A 15587-nucleotide genomic window follows, 5' to 3' on the forward strand; every position below is an offset into this window, starting at 1 on the left:
ATAAAACATGACGAGCACTAAAGTCCATAACAAAGACGCGTGTCCTAATTATCCAGAGCAGTGAAACCACCAGCATGGATCTGGAGTCTCTGGGTCACATGACCTGCTATAACCTGCTGAACCATATTGATAATATTTATGGACGGGCCCTCAGTGGAACCTCTGTGTTCTGTAGCTGATCTAACCGTCCTCTTACTGCCAACACCAGGTCCAAGTACCGCAGCTGGATCTGGATCTGGACTCTCACTTCACCACAGTCCCGACATGTTGTGAGCGACAGCTGCACGCTCGCTCTGGCTTCAACTACAATCACTCATCCTCCAACATTTGCACAGCGGACCAGAGATGTGTTGGACTTTATGAAGCTGGAGAAGGTGAGACACGATGTTCAGGCTCGGCTGACAGGTTGACGTTGAAACACTGAGTATAGATCATCAGTCATTAGTTAACCATCTCCCCTCACTGTCGGGGAGGCCCAGGCTGCAGCCCTTGGCCTGCCGGCCTCCGCTAGGGGAAGCTTCTAGGCTGTGAAGAAAGCCGGCCTTGGCCGGATGGGCTTCTGCCCCGAGGATCACCGTTGTCGGTTCTGGACCATCCAGCTGGGGTCCACTGGCCATCCCTTCAGCTTAAGGACGTTGCGAGCAGGTGGCTGCAGACATCATGATTGTTGTTTTAAACTTGTTTCTTGATTTTAGGTTGGACAACAAATTGTGGCCTGTTTACAGAAAGGTTAATTAATACTCACTGTCCCAGAGAAATAAACTGGATACAAATAAATAACAACTCAGTGAAGTCTTACAAAGTTTGGAGAGCAATGTGTGAGTCCAAACTCATCTGTCAAATCTGTACAAAGCATCACAAAACTGCTTAACGAGAGATTGTGTCTGAAAGTGAGTACACTTTTGTTTCCAGGTTAAAGTTACAGTGACGGTGAAGTCAAAGAGACAAACAGACTGAACGCAGTCGACGAGTCTGTTTGTCAGAAAGAGCAGTCAGTGTGTGTTGTCTTACCACAAAACATCGTAACAAGGTCACGCCATATTTCATGACTTCCTTTCCCTCTGTGAAAACACAGTGACATCATCATCACCATCATCATATACATAGTCTCAGAAGAGAAGTGAATCTTTGTGACAGGTTAAAAACAGAGCCAGTTATCTTTGGATCTGTCCTTCATTTAGACCAGGTGAGTCATTCAGAACAAGTCCTGAAGTTAAAGAGCAGCAGTCCCAGGTGTGGGCCACAGGGCCCGACCCGTGTGGCTTCTTCTGGGCCCAAAACCCGTTATTAGAAACCCAGCAGGCTGAAAACTGAGATTTGGTACCGATAATCATTTGCAGTAACGATGAAACTCATTGTGCCAAAATATCAACAACCAGCGACGAAATGAGCAAAATTACAATTCACTGAAGTTCTGTTCTGTTCTGAAGTCCAACTGGAGGAAAATGACTTGGGTACTTCAGTGTTCTGCTACTTTATATTTCCACTGCACTACATTCATCTAAATCATTTAGTTACTAGTTACTCTGCAGATTGAGATTACTCAGTGTTTAGACGGTATGAACTGAGACATGTGACCAATCAAACGGCGCTGTGGGCGGGACATTGTGTGACAGGATGTTGCATCAGACCCAAAGTAGCAAGACGTTTATTTTATCTGACAGATCTGACAGAATAATCACGATACCGTTCATCAGAAAATCTGAACATCGCCCCCAATAACCGGTCTGCCTCGAGCGGCCGATCTTCACATTTCATATGACGGTATTGTCACGGCGAAACACGCGACAGACAATATCATCGTCTTACAGTCACCTGCAGTGACCTCCGTCAGCCCGTCTTATTCTAAAACTCCCGTCCAACATCTCATCGTCCTGGTTTGTGAACTGTGGCACAGACGAGCCACCTCGAGCCACACGGTGTGCATGGACGGCCTGCGGACATGACAAACCACGGGAAGAGATGTTTCTGCTGTGTGAGCGATGTGAGCTGAAGTGTAATGAGGAAACATACTCAGAGTACTGCTGCCGTCAAACTACTGACTGAACCTTCATCTCCCTGAATATTACAGAGGGAGAGAGCAGAAGCATTTTCTTTATACAAGTTCCAGGTGGTTTGAATCCACTGAACTCTGTTTAACTGGAAACATTTCTTGTTTCCTACAAAGGCGACACGTGACAGGACTGAAACAAACACGGTGTCGTGATCAGGGCCAACGTCCTGTTACGCTACGTGTCGTGTTTTAACTGTTCTAACGTGTATTTACATGGAGCTGTTGACATATGTTAAGAACTGTAATGTTTCTCAGGAGACAGAGTTTCAGTCAACAGGCCGACTGCTGGAAGCTGTTTGAACATTTCACATGTCATCATATTTGTTCAGTAGGTGCCGAGGGCCGATGTCGGGCCTCAGGTTAACCTGTCTTCTTGTACTTCTTAAGCTCGAGGTGTTAAGGCGCTGGGCGGCCTTTTTAAACAGTGTCCATCTTTTCATTAAGCAGTTGTCTTCAAAAGGGCACTACCAATTAATATGCAACAATATCCTCTCCACCTGCTGTATCAATATCATCTCCACCTGCTGTATCAATATCATCTCCACCATAAGAAGGACGAGCTGACGGCGCTGACCCGGCATCAGAGGAACTACCGCGTCATGGTGCTCACTGAGACGTAGCTAACGGAGCTGACTCCGGACACGGACGCAAACCTGGACGGTTTTCAACGGGCAGACAGGACGGCAGAGAGCGGTAAGAGGAAAGGAGGACGGCTGGCAGTGTTTGTTAATGACAGACAGATGGTGTAACTCTGGGCACATCACTGTTAAAGACCAGGTCTGCAGTCAGGACATTGAACTTTTAGCTGTTAGCATGAGGCCGTTCTACCTCCCGAGGGAGTTCACACAGGTGATTGTGTTCACTGTGCATATCCCCCCCTCCGCTAACGCTGCTGCAGCTTGTGATGTTCTTCACTCAGTCACAAGCTCACTGCAGACACAGCAGCCACAGGCCCTCTTCCTCATCTCTGGGGACTTCAATCACGCCTCTCTGTCCTCCACCCTGCCCACATTCACACAGTATGTCACCTGCCACACCAGAGACAATAAAACACTGAACTTATTGTATGCCAAGAGAGATTGAGCGGTAACGGCTCAAGATAGTCGGGCTCTCCTCCACGCACAGTCTGGGCTCTGGAGCCCAACTCCTTGAGAGAGGCTGGACTCTGTTCTGCTCTGGAGTTGCCCGCGGTGAGAGGCGGCGAGCTGGTGTGGGCTTGCTTATAGCTCCCCAGCTCAGCTGCCATGTGTTGGAGTTCACCCCGGTGAACGAGAGGGTCGCCTCCCTGCGCCTTTGGGTCGGGGATAGGTCTCTCTCTAGTGTTTCGGCTTATGGCCCGAACAGCAGTGCAGAGATCAGCATGCTTTAACTGTGCGGTTTCCACTGGTTGCCAGTTAACAAGGAGCTTGTAAACAGGCAGGAGATGCACCAGGCTGTGATCAGATCTTCCCAGGGGAGGGAGGGGGGATGGGTTGTATGCGTCCTTGCTGTTGGCATGAAATAAGTCATGGAGACAGTGAGACATTCACTGACATTAAAAAGTACAAGAAGAGGGGACTTCCGGTTCCGTTATTGAGGGAATGGCAGCCTAAACTTCCCGCTCCCGAAATGTTTTACAATTTAACCCCCCAAAACCTTGATTTTGTCAATCCTGGTGGGCTTTTTAAAAAAAAAAATAATGAAGAAGGGGGTTACGACTAGAAGTGGACTAAGCATGGCTCTGGCAGCTCTGGCTCCGAAGCCCACCGGCTCACAGGCAAAGCCTCGCTCCATAGTGGTCAGGTTTGGCAGCTGGCGGACCAAAGAGGATTTGATAAAGAGAGCATGGCAGAAAAAGGAGGTGTTTTCTGACAATGTTCGTTTCTATGTGGACCATGACTTTCCCCCTGAAGTGCTTAAGAAACGCAGCGAATACACCGAGGCCAGAAAGGTGTTGAAAGCAAAACGAATAAAGTTTCAGACGCCATATCCTGCAAAGATGCGAGGGACATGTCGGGGCAAGGGCTTCCAGTCACGGTGGTAAAGACGCCCTCCACACCGGACCAAGAGGAGATCCAGCTCCTGTCCACCTGGCAGGTGGCGAGGGGACGGAGCGTCCAGGTTGGAAGTCAGGAGCCTGCCGCGGCGGGCGGCAGCACACAGCAGAGACATCAACACACTCATTTTAAAGACAACCCTCGCAAGACACTAACTGATCACTGACGGATCATATCTTCGCACTTACCAGATAAGTCTTATTTGAAACATGTAGCTTACATTTCACGTGCAGAAGTCTGCCACAGCAAATGCTTCACCTGATCCATGTCTGATCATAGTCTATACTTCTGTTTTTTTATTGATCAATCAGATGGACGGGACTTATCAGGCGAGTCGTCCTTGATTTGTTTCTTTTCTTTCCTTTTATTATACTTATACTTTATTTGGACTCTGGCTGAAGCACGGCCACATCTCAGGGCCCCACCACTGCGACGTGGGACGATCCCTTACCAGGGCTTTGACTTTACAAGGTCCCGCAGGGCTTCATTGAAGCGAGCCTCAGCATCGGAACCAACTGTTCTGAACTGCTCCGGTGATGTTCTGTTTCAGACTGTTCTATACTGTTTTTTCTTTTCGTTCGTCGGGAAAGATGGGTTTAGTATACGTACTTCCAGGGATCCCAGGAGAGATTTGTGGGTGTGTGACAATAGATGTAGACCACAGTAATAGATAATGAACAGACAAACCCTTAAAGTGATCTCATTTAACGTGAATGGGATTTTAAATCCAGCCAAGAGGAGGCAGATCCTAACAAAAATGAAAAGGGAGAATGCGCAGATTGTGCTATTACAAGAGACACACCTCTCCCCACTGGAGCATGAAAAACTTCACAGAATGGGTTTTTCAAGGGTCTACTATTCATCTTATAAATCAGGCCACAGGAGAGGTGTAGCCACCTTGATTTCACAACAAATACCATTTGAAAAGGTCTCAGAGACATCTGACAAGGAAGGGAGATATGTAGTAGTCTCAGGGAAAATACAGGATGTAATTATAACAATTTGTAATGTTTATGCTCCCCTGGAAGTAATTTTGCTTTCTATAGAAATATATTTGATCTGATGATAAAGGACACAGGCGTTGTCATATGTGGAGGTGACTTTAATATCCGTCTCAATCCAAAAAAGGATTCATCCAAAAACCCAGCTACTAAGTGGCTACACAGGAAAATTAATGTCTTAATGACAGAGCTCGGCATTTTGGATTTGTGGAGAGACTTCTACCCATCCGGCCGTGACTGTACTTTTTATTCACATCCACATGATGCTTATTCCAGGATAGATTATTTTTTTATATTAAAAAGAGATCGTCATCGAATCTGTGATTGTGATATCTAAATAATCCAAGATTCAAGACCAAATTAGTGATAATGGCGAGGTTGATTCAGCTACAGTATGGGATACTTTAAAAGCTGTTATTAGAGGGGGAATAATATCATTTTGTGCCTATGAAAAGAAACAAAAACAATAAAGATTAATAGATCTTAATAATGAACTGAAAAATCTTGAGACACAACATAAAAGAGAACAAAAGCCAGAGATACTAACTAAAATAAAAGCAGTTAGAAACAAAATAAATCTAATATATACACAGGAAGTTGAAAAAAAGATGATATTCACAAGACAAACTTATTATGAGTCTGGAGCAAAATCACTTAAAATCCTGGCAAGAAAACTGCAAAAGCAACGAGCAGACAATGCGATATACAAAATAAGGGATATAGACTCTAAAACTATACAGTACAAACAAGAAGATATACAAAGAACTCTCAGAAAATACTACCAGCGCTTGTATACACAACCCCAATTAGAAGGTCAGAATCAGAATCAGAATCAGAAAAAGCTTTATTGCCAAGTACGATTTTACACATACGAGGAGTTTGTTGTGGTGATGTTGGTGCATGCATCATGACTATTAAGTGAAAATATAACAGATTAACAATATAAACTATTTTATCAGCAAATTGATGATTTTTTAAAATCTCTCAATTTACCATCTATATCACAAGAACAAAATGAAATATTAACAGCCCCTATAACTGAGATAGAGCTAAATAAGGCCATCTCCACCCTAAAATCAAACAAATCACCTGGCCCGGACGGCTACTCCTCAGAGTGGAATGAAGCATTTAAAGCTGAGCTAGTGCCAACCCTTCTCCGAGCTTGTAACACGACATTAACAGATGCTAAAATGCCCCCATCTTGGAATGAGGCGGTGATTTCCATTATTCCTAAGGAGGGAAACAATAAATCGGAGTGTAGTTCTTACAGACCCGCCTCGGTGTTGAATGTTGACTACAAACTTTATGCGTCTGTCCTCGCCAGAAGACTGGACAGAGTTCTTCCTCAGCTTATACACAACGATCAGACCGGATTTATTTTACAAAGACAGACTCACGATAACATCAGGCGATCATTACACATATTACATCATATCCAAAAGAATAATATTGAAGCCTGTTTGGTTGGCGTGGACGCCGAGAAGGCCTTTGACTCGGTAAGTTGGCCTTTCCTATACAAAGTTTTAGAAAGATTTGGCCTGGACTACATTTTTGTTAGAGGAATTCGTACATTATATAACAAACCATCAGCTCGGATAAAAATAAATGGAAACCTTTCTGATACCATAACACTGGAACGGGGCTCGAGACGGGGATGCCCAATTTCACCCTTGTTATTTGCACTTTATATAGAGCTCCTGGCCTCGTGGATAAGACAGACTCAGAATATTAAAGGTATCTGCATTAACGGAGAAGACCACAAGGTGGCGCTATATGCCGATGATGTGTTGGTTTATTTAAGTAACCCTTCTAATTCACTCCACAAACTAATGGCCGTCTTAGAAACATTTGGTAATTACTCAGGATATAAATTAAATATACAAAAGACACACATTTTGACCATTAACTATCAACCCACAAAGCAACTTAGAGAGAAATTTCATATTAACTGGGATCAAAAGTCGTTAAAATACCTCGGAATAAACTTGCCGAGAAGAATCCAAACGCTGGCAGAGATAAATTATGGCCCCCTCTTAACGAAAATTAAAGACGATATACACAGATGGAACTCAATTTCTTTTCTTAGTCTTAGTCACAGAATTGATTCTGTAAGAATGAATATTCTCCCACGATATCTCTATTTATTACAGGCACTCCCTGTAGAAGTTTCCCCAAAACAATTTTCTGAACTGGGTAAGATTATTTCCAGATTCATTTGGCAGGGTAAAAAACCCAGGGTTAGATTTAAGACCTTACAACTTCCAAAAGAGCATGGGGGAATGTCACTACCTAATTTTAAAGATTATTTTTTTGCAGCGCAGATTAGACCCCTAATTCATTTGTGTAACCCGTCCTTTCAAGCTAGATGGGAAGATATAGAACTCTCAAGTCTAGTTGATCCCCCAATACAAGCAGCACTACCTCACAAACAACTGGGAGGACTCATAGATAAGGTGCAGAACCAATGGATCAAAGTGCAGTTAAAGATATGGAATATGATAAAAGATGAGTACAAATGAAATAACAAGTTACAAATAATCCAGTGGTGCGTTTATGATCCGGAGTTTAAGGCTAATGTAATAGATAAGGGATTTAAATCATGGATTTCGAAAGGGATAACGACATACTATTCTCTTACAGAAAAGGGACAATTTAAAAGCTTTGATAGGTTGAAGGAAGACTGTGACCTGGACACAACTGAATTTTTTAGGTTCCTCCAGGTACGTAGTCGTTTTGAACATATCAGAAAGGAAACAGACCTTAATGACCCCATATGAAAAACTTTTATTGATGCTTATCAAAGAAAATCAAACAAGGGTGTCATCTCCAGAATTTATAAGGGCCTAATGTCTAAAAAGTCCCACAATACAGATTATATTGGGAAAAAATGGGAGACTGAGGGTAATCTGTAAATATCTGAAGAGGACTGGCTCGACGTTTGCCGATCACAGTGGAAATGCACCAGCTCTCTTTCATGGCGAGAGTTCAGTTGGAAGTGTATGGTCCGTTTCTTCATTACGCCAAAACAAAAGGCACATTTTACTGGAGGGGAGGCTGCATGTTGGAGGCAGTGTGGACACTGGGAAGCCAATCATTGGCAGATCTTTTGGGAATGCCCGGTGTTTGAACCCTTTTGGGCTTCATAAAGTATTAAGTGGTCTATTTAACACTAATCTACCTTTGCAGTTCTCCACATTATTTTTAGGAAATGTTGATTTACAGGTCAGGAAAGCTGATGAATATTTATTTGATATTTTGATAACTGCTGGTAAAAAAGCACTTACAAGACGTTGGTTACTCCCCGATCCACCCACAATACAGGAGTGGATAACTATTGTAAATGACACTCACCTTATGGAAAGGATTACCTCCTCCCTCCGCCTTCAAAAAATCACATTTACTAAAAGGTGGGCCAAGTGGGTTAAATATGCTGGTCTTGAACAGACAGAGGTACAGAATGGGTGGCCTTGCAGTGCTGTTATATAATTGTATTTTTCTGAATGTTTTGTTGGGCCTAAGGAATACTCTGTGTCACTCATACTTCACTACAAAACTGCCTGGTAATGTTTCTTCGTTTGCTCTTTGATGTAGCTCTATCTTTCCCAGTTTGTTCAAAGTTTCCAGATGGAATTCATTTAACTTTGTGTGTTTTTTTTTTTTGTTTGGCAGACACACAAAAAAACAAACTGATTGTGAGTGGCAGAAGTAACATTATATATTTCCTGAAAGTAATTACTGTATTGTAATGCTCTCACAAAATAAAAATAAAAAATGTAAAAAAAAATAAATAAAAAGAAGTACAAGAAGACAGGTTAACCTGAGACATCGGCCCTCGGCACCTACTGAACAAATATGATGACATGTGAAATGTTCAAACAGCTTCCAGCAGTCGGCCTGTTGACTGAAACTCTGTCTCCTGAGAAACATTACAGTTCTTAACATATGTCAACAGCTCCATGTAAATACACGTTAGAACAGTTAAAACACGACACGTAGCGTAACAGGACGTTGGCCCTGATCACGACACCGTGTTTGTTTCAGTCCCGTCACGTGTCGCCTTTGTAGGAGACAAGAAATGTTTCCAGTTAAACAGAGTTCAGTGGATTCAAACCACCTGGAACTTGTATAAAGAAAATGCTTCTGCTCTCTCCCTCTGTAATATTCAGGGAGATGAAGGTTCAGTCAGTAGTTTGACGGCAGCAGTACTCTGAGTATGTTTCCTCATTACACTTCAGCTCACATCGCTCACACAGCAGAAACATCTCTTCCCGTGGTTTGTCATGTCCGCAGGCCGTCCATGCACACCGTGTGGCTCGAGGTGGCTCGTCTGTGCCACAGTTCACAAACCAGGACGATGAGATGTTGGACGGGAGTTTTAGAATAAGACGGGCTGACGGAGGTCACTGCAGGTGACCGTAAGACGATGATATTGTCTGTCGCGTGTTTCGCCGTGACAATACCGTCATATGAAATGTGAAGATCGGCCGCTCGAGGCAGACCGGTTATTGGGGGCGATGTTCAGATTTTCTGATGAACGGTATCGTGATTATTCTGTCAGATCTGTCAGATAAAATAAACGTCTTGCTACTTTGGGTCTGATGCAACATCCTGTCACACAATGTCCCGCCCACAGCGCCGTTTGATTGGTCACATGTCTCAGTTCATACCGTCTAAACACTGAGTAATCTCAATCTGCAGAGTAACTAGTAACTAAATGATTTAGATGAATGTAGTGCAGTGGAAATATAAAGTAGCAGAACACTGAAGTACCCAAGTCATTTTCCTCCAGTTGGACTTCAGAACAGAACAGAACTTCAGTGAATTGTAATTTTGCTCATTTCGTCGCTGGTTGTTGATATTTTGGCACAATGAGTTTCATCGTTACTGCAAATGATTATCGGTACCAAATCTCAGTTTTCAGCCTGCTGGGTTTCTAATAACGGGTTTTGGGCCCAGAAGAAGCCACACGGGTCGGGCCCTGTGGCCCACACCTGGGACTGCTGCTCTTTAACTTCAGGACTTGTTCTGAATGACTCACCTGGTCTAAATGAAGGACAGATCCAAAGATCACTGGCTCTGTTTTTAACCTGTCACAAAGATTCACTTCTCTTCTGAGACTATGTATATGATGATGGTGATGATGATGTCACTGTGTTTTCACAGAGGGAAAGGAAGTCATGAAATATGGCGTGACCTTGTTACGATGTTTTGTGGTAAGACAACACACACTGACTGCTCTTTCTGCCCTTGTGTAACAGACTCGTCGACTGCGTTCAGTCTGTTTGTCTCTTTGACTTCACCGTCACTGTAACTTTAACCTGGAAACAAAAGTGTACTCACTTTCAGACACAATCTCTCGTTAAGCAGTTTTGTGATGCTTTGTACAGATTTGACAGATGAGTTTGGACTCACACATTGCTCTCCAAACTTTGTAAGACTTCACTGAGTTGTTATTTATTTGTATCCAGTTTATTTCTCTGGGACAGTGAGTATTAATTAACCTTTCTGTAAACAGGCCACAATTTGTTGTCCAACCTAAAATCAAGAAACAAGTTTAAAACAACAATCATGATGTCTGCAGCCACCTGCTCGCAACGTCCTTAAGCTGAAGGGATGGCCAGTGGACCCCAGCTGGATGGTCCAGAACCGACAACGGTGATCCTCGGGGCAGAAGCCCATCCGGCCAAGGCCGGCTTTCTTCACAGCCTAGAAGCTTCCCCTAGCGGAGGCCGGCAGGCCAAGGGCTGCAGCCTGGGCCTCCCCGACAGTGAGGGGAGATGGTTAACTAATGACTGATGATCTATACTCAGTGTTTCAACGTCAACCTGTCAGCCGAGCCTGAACATCGTGTCTCACCTTCTCCAGCTTCATAAAGTCCAACACATCTCTGGTCCGCTGTGCAAATGTTGGAGGATGAGTGATTGTAGTTGAAGCCAGAGCGAGCGTGCAGCTGACGCTCACAACATGTCGGGACTGTGGTGAAGTGAGAGTCCAGATCCAGATCCAGCTGCGTTACTTTGACCTGGTGTTGGCAGTAAGAGGACGGTTAGATCAGCTACAGAACACAGAGGTTCCACTGAGGGCCCGTCCATAAATATTATCAATATGGTTCATCAGGTTATAGCAGGTCATGTGACCCAGAGACTCCAGATCCATGCTGGTGGTTTCACTGCTCTGGATAATTAGGACACGCGTCTTTGTTATGGACTTTAGTGCTCGTCATGTTTTATATGAATATTTGTTATCAAGTCAGCATTTTTCTCTCAGAAGCTTCCAGATCACTCAAAATGCCACAAAAGTCTTCTTGTTGACTGACGCACCTCTTTTTATTGATTATAGCTCCTCGTGGTCTTATCAATAACACTTGTATATGAGCAGTCATGCAGAAGGAGTGAGAAAACCTTCAGAACCAGCACATGTTGTGACCTGGTTCCTCCCTTGGACAACAGTTTCTGCCCTGCAGCTCTAAAGGGGATTTACATGTTGGTCAGTAACCAGGTCCTGTTTGCCTTCGCCGGCGGCGGACAGGTGTCAACAGGTGTGCTGCGAGGAGAGAAGCATAAATACCTGTCGTAGAGACGCTCTCAGCATCAGACGGTCTTCAGGTGAAGACAGAAGAGAAGCTGAGAGAAGCAAACATGGTCCGACTGAGCCTCATCGTCCTCGGCCGTGAGTCTCCTCTCAGATGTAGTGGAGCACATTCATACAGTCCAGTGCTCACTGACTGACTGAGGAAATGTACTTAGTTACTCTCCGTGACTCCGGTGTTGTGTTACAGTGTTGTGTTACAGTGTTGTGTTACAGTGTTGTGTTACTGTGTTGTGTTACAGTGTTGTGTTACAGTGTTGTGTTACTGTGTTGTGTTACTGTGTTGTGTTACTGTGTTGTGTTACAGTGTTGTGTTACTGTGTTGTGTTACAGTGCTGGTTGCAGCTTGGTGTTTCACTGGAACTGCTGGTGAGTTTTTATTCTGCTCGATCATCATCATTATTTACTGTCCTGCTGCTTTCACATCTTTTTATGAAATGATCAGTTCATGAGTGTTAAAATAGAAACATATGTAATGGTGATAAAAATATAATGTAAATGATGATGTGATGATGTCACTGCCTTCAGTCTCACCTGTGTGTGTTCACAGATGGACTGTCCGTCAGGAGATATAAGAAGTACACAAAGCTGTCCTGCCGTGAGTCAACACACACTCGTCTTTCTGTCTTCATCGACTGCGTTCAGTCTGTTTGTCAGCTCGTGACGTCTTCACTGTGTGACACTTCTCTCTCCTCCAGCTTCTGGCTACACTATGCGGATCGGGCGGTGTGGTACCTTCAGAAGAAAGTGTTCTGCGTCGCCCTTTGGCAGAAAAGGAGTGAAATGTATCAGCTCGAATTCCATGTTGTACTTAAGGAGAATGTAAGACAACATCCACATGATTCATGTTCCATCCACTTGAGGGCAAGAATAACATGGTTATTATAGGACCAATTTAGAGATGATCAGTGTGCGGTCCACCTCTGGTTCTGGTTCTGATCACGTCTCCTCTCTTATTCCAGATGTAACGCGTGGAAGAAAACCTGTTATCCCAAAAACACCATCCAGAGAGGTAAAATTGCCTGTGAATACTACTGTGGCAGGAAACCCTCTGGTTAGAGGCCGTGACTGTAAGTACACACACACACACACACACACACACACACACACACACACACACACACACACACACACACATTTGTACTTTTATACTCAAACTGAATGTTTTAAATTAAAGTAACAAACTGTTTCTTATTATTGATTATTTATAGGAGCAGTGTGTGGTTCTGGTTCTGGTTCTGGTTCTGGAGAAGAACTCCAAACTGACAGTATTAATGTTGAATATTAATGATTAGTAACATAAAGGTTGTTCTATCAGTGAATAAAGGAGCTGTTCTCAGGTCCAGAACACTGTGTGAAGCTCAGCTCAGCTCAGCAGAACAGAACAGAACCCATCAGAACATGGTTGTTGAACACAGCTGATAATAATCCTCAGCAGCTGGTTAACACGCACACAAAGAAAAAGCTTCAGTACAAAGTGAATGAACTTTATCTTTGAGGGTCGATCAATAACAACTTTCAAAGATTCTAAAAGCTTCAAGTTTTTGAAACTTTGGCTGCTTGAATAATTGTTGTTAATCACTGACGTGTTTGTGTTCATGTTGTGTTTGTTTCTCATCGCTGCTCCTGTTTCTCTGCAGCTGAGGACCAATCAGCTGAGGCCTTTCAAACTCTGCTGTTCACGGCTGTGGACAGAACGCTTTGAAGACCCGTCAGACTGATCAGAGGTCAGATCGGAGCTGAAACTGGAGATCCTCGTCCTCCGTCTGAAGTCGTGTGTTGAATTGATTCAAACATGTTCAAACTGAAGGATTTGAAGTGAATAAAATCCAAGTTTTTCTCTGACATCATTTATTTTGTGTTGACTTTTATTTGTCCCTGTGCAGCTTCAGTCTTCAGTTGTGCTTTTATGACATTATTTATTATTTCATGTCACATAATGTTGGTTTGGGGGTCGCTGGCAGACGAGCTGTTCACTCAGTTTCATATCAGGATGTTTTATAAATGACTCACACCAGCGTCTGACTCAATCCTCCGTTCTGATTGGCTGGAGGGGTCAGTTCACTTTCCAGCAGTCCTAAAACTCAGAAATCAGTTAGCATGTTAGCATGTTAGCACTTCCTGTCCCCTCGTCTCAACGTCTGTGAGTGTTGAATGTGTGTAATAAGCTGTGTGTCACCGCAGGCTGAACATGTTCACACGTTTCGTTGTCCAACATAAAATCATCTTTAATGTCTCACAGTTTAATCCTGAAGCTCTTCATGTGCTAACAACAGTTAGCGGTTGCTAACAAGTGTCTGAATGAGACTACAGAGGTTGTCGGGGACATTAAACGTCCTCACAGCAACACGGAGACTCATCTACTCACTAGTCCGTCTTTACAGGCCACTTTAGTTCCACACTGTTCTAACTCTGACTTTACAACTTGCACACTGATCAGTTTATAGAAAACCTGGATAGTAATTGTGCAGTAAGACTCTTAGTGGTGGAGACGTTTCAGTCATGTGACCGTGATGTCGTCTGTTTGTAGCCTAGCATTAGCTTCTTACTGCTACACAGTTAGTTTAGCTTCACACATCACAGAGTGGAGTTCATCCAGACAGTTCATCAACAGAACCTGGACGGATCAGAACCTCAAACAATGATCCCACAGAGGGAACCAGGGAGATGCTAACGACGGTTAGCTACAGATGTGTGATGTCATCATCACAGCGCTCACTATATGGCAGGAAATACATCAATTCCAGGCTCCTTAGAGAACCAAGTGTGAATTGTATAATAATACATCAGCAGAGAATCATAATAACTCGTTGCTTTATGTTTGTAATAAACTGGTTGTAAAGGCAGCACTGTGTTTTCTTTTGGTGTGCTGGTTTGTACGCTAGAATACAAATGAAGTGACTAATAAATGATCACGCCTCGGCCTCTTAGACTTGGACATCAGGAAGGATCTAGCAAATAAACAAGCAGGAATGGGTGTTTTCCCAGACAGTCAGAAGACATCTGACCCCCTGTGGAAGGGTTAGGGCTACATTTGTATGATGTTGGGATCACAGGTAGGACGCTAAACTGGTTACGTGATTTTATGAGAGAGTGCATCATTCAAGTAAGAGTAGTGACCCTCATATCATCTGAAGAAGGAGTGGCTGATGGGAACCCTCAGGGATCAGCCCGGTCTTATTCAACATAATGATCAATGATGTTTTCTGTAAAGTGTGCGATGGTTCTGGTGTTTCTGGAAAAGCAGGGTTAGGTTGTTATGAAGCACACATCTGGAACAAACTGCAGAGGGCTGCAGATCTGCTCCGACTCACCTGGTCTGGTCTTCTTTAAACCTTCTCTGTTTTAGCATGTTTTCCTATTTCTTCTGTTAATGTTTTGTTTCTTATTTAGATTAGACGTCTTTCTATCCCACAAGGGGGAAGTTTACTGTTATAGCTGTTAAAACAGCTCAAGATGCAACACGTACTCTCTTGATGTCTTCCTGCTCGTTTTTGATTTATTTCAAATGCAATTCTTGATGTATTTTAGGTCTTTGAGATGCTTAAGGTTGCCTTGTCTCAGAATTGTGCCATATAGAAAATAAACTTGCCTTGCATGTAAAGGAAAACAGTTGCAAAGCTGCGTGTCAGTGGGGGAGCAGTGGAAATTATAGAGAAAGTGAGGAGAAAAGATTTTTCCACATTAAGTGGAATAAAGAATTAGGATGCAGGTGCCCGAGTTACTGTAGCTGGCAAACATCTGGAGCACAGCCTGCAGTGACGTCACCCAAAGAAGACGAACTCTGGGCCATGCAAACAAAAATGATGCAGTATAATCTGTGTGCAAGAAACATGGCTGAGTGCAATGAGATTTCATAATACAAGGATACACGGCTATAAGGAACGACAGGAAGATGGGGAAAGGTGG

The sequence above is a fragment of the Acanthopagrus latus genome, chromosome 5, assembly GCF_904848185.1.
Source record: "Acanthopagrus latus isolate v.2019 chromosome 5, fAcaLat1.1, whole genome shotgun sequence".
Classification (NCBI taxonomy): Eukaryota; Metazoa; Chordata; class Actinopteri; order Spariformes; family Sparidae; genus Acanthopagrus; species Acanthopagrus latus.